We start from the raw sequence: 2,158 nt of genomic DNA, 5'->3' as shown, positions 1-2,158 counted from the left end.
TATATATATATATATATATATAATTTTTTTTTTAGGGAGTTTCTGAACATCAGCAGCTCACCACAACCCCGCTGCTTTGCCATGGTGCTTTGCAACCCCGTTGGAGGAATGAGACATGGGGCTCAGCCCCTTCACTCCCTGTGGTATAAGCGATGCTGCCATCAGCCAAGGACCAGCCTTCAAAGGCGAGATCCACCCCCCAGTGCAAGGCACTGGTTTAACTGGGAGCACTTGGCCGGAGACGCATCCCTGCCGAGGCAGTCCAGGCACGAGCGAGGAGTTTGCTCATCCCCCTGTGCCGTCACGTGGCTGCCCGGTGTTTTGGCGTTTTGATTACATACGATACTGTGTATTTAAGACTGGTTTATGGGTGTTTATACTAATGCGTAAACCTGTAATTTAGAAGCTCAGTTATAAATCAACGTCGCTGAAGGTCTTGTCCCTCATGCCTTGAGATCAGTCTCCAGATTTAGAAGACAGGTTAGAGAAAAAAAAAGAAAAAAGAGGACTGTTTAGTTTTCCTCTGGTTATGGGATAAAGGATCACGGGATGGGATACGACCGTGTCCCGTGCTGAGGCGTGGCAGCTGGGCACAGGGACCCACCGGTGTAAGTGAGCAGAGAGTTTCCATTTTGACTCTGCCCTTACAACAGCCTTAAGAGAGATTTGTGTTTACATGGCAAATCCCAGCCAGGACAGAAAAGTGGTGCCACAGCTGCTGAGCCGATGCTCGTGGGAGGGTGGTGGCATCTCACGAGCGACGTTCTCGGCTTGTGCCGGGACGTGGGCTGCAAAGACCAGAGCCCCTTCCCGTTTGGCACTGCAGGTGAGGAGGAGCAGCCTTCATCCCCAGGAGCTCCTGGCACAGACTAGGGCTGGCAGGAGAGCCAGGACCCTCCTCCAGCGGCAGTGCCGAGCAGGATAGCACACTCCCACTGTGGGTCGTGGGCCTCTCCCGATACATCCTAACAAGGGCACCTCTGCATTTGTGTTTTTATATTTAAAATCCTTTTACAGCTTTAATAATTGTTTCTGCACCTTTGCCCCTGGTTTTGCATTACTGGTTTGATTCGGGATGTGCTGTGTGTTATAAGAGCTGGTCATGTCAGTGCAAGTGCTCTTCCACTGGATTTCTTATCCAACTGGGCTATGACAGAGCCAGTTGTCCCTGTTGAGAAGCCCCTTTTAGCCACCCCAGGCAGACGAGAGCCACACAGACTCCCCTGGATCCTGGTTCACCTGCAGCCACCGTGCAAACGTTGGAGATTTGTGTTGGGTGTAACCGGCATCTGTCCTTCAGCTGATGCTGGTCTCCTGCTCCCCTGGAAGGGGTCAGTTCCCGCATGGGTGTAGGACCCCGACGCTTTGCATGGGGGACCCGCTGGCAGCAAGGGCCAAGGGTTGTGTGTCTTTGTAAGGAAAGCATCACTAGACCCAGGGACTCCTCAGCATCCTCCTGTCCAGCTGCCATCCCTCCTCTCCACAGCGAGACGGCAGCGGGTGCCTTGGCTTAGCTGGATGTTTTCCATCTCCTCCAGCCCCCTTTATTGTATCTTTAGGGGTTATTAGTACAAAAGGGGACACGAGGGGCTGCAGGGGCAGCACGGCGGGTGGGAAGGACTCCGTGGGTAGAAGAACCCCTGGGGCTGTGGGACCTCACATCCCTGGACAGGTGGAATCACCGCACACCTTCCTCCTTGGCCCCGCTCCCGGCTCCCAGCCTTATCTCCCGCTGCAGTTTCCTGGCTGGCGATGCCTTTCCTGGCTCAGGGAGCAGAAACACCCCAGAAGAGAGATGGTGCCAGCAGCTCCCAGCACAGGCACAGTCACGAGGTGTTGCAGGGGACCCCCTGCACCCCCGGAGTGCCAGCTGCAGGGAGTCAGGCCACAAGAGGCTCCTGCAAGCAAACAAAACCCCCCTAAATATTTCAGAAAGGTCTTTTTCTTCCCCCCTTCACGCTTATTTCCAGTGCCCCCTAGAAGAGCTGCTCTCCAGTCCCGCTTTCCACCAGCCCAGCCCCCCAAGACATTCCCACAGCCAGCGAGCCCAACCAGGTTGTGCCATCTGCAAACTTTTTTTTTTCTTCTATATATGTATTTTTTTCCTGCCCCTTTTCCACCCATTGCCTTTTCCCATGCCGCACGCCTCCCCCCTGTC

This window comes from Athene cunicularia (assembly GCF_003259725.1).
Source record: "Athene cunicularia isolate RWA chromosome 26 unlocalized genomic scaffold, athCun1 chr26_part2, whole genome shotgun sequence".
In the NCBI taxonomy this organism is placed as follows: Eukaryota; Metazoa; Chordata; class Aves; order Strigiformes; family Strigidae; genus Athene; species Athene cunicularia.
Note: the sequence above shows the minus strand (reverse complement) of the source record.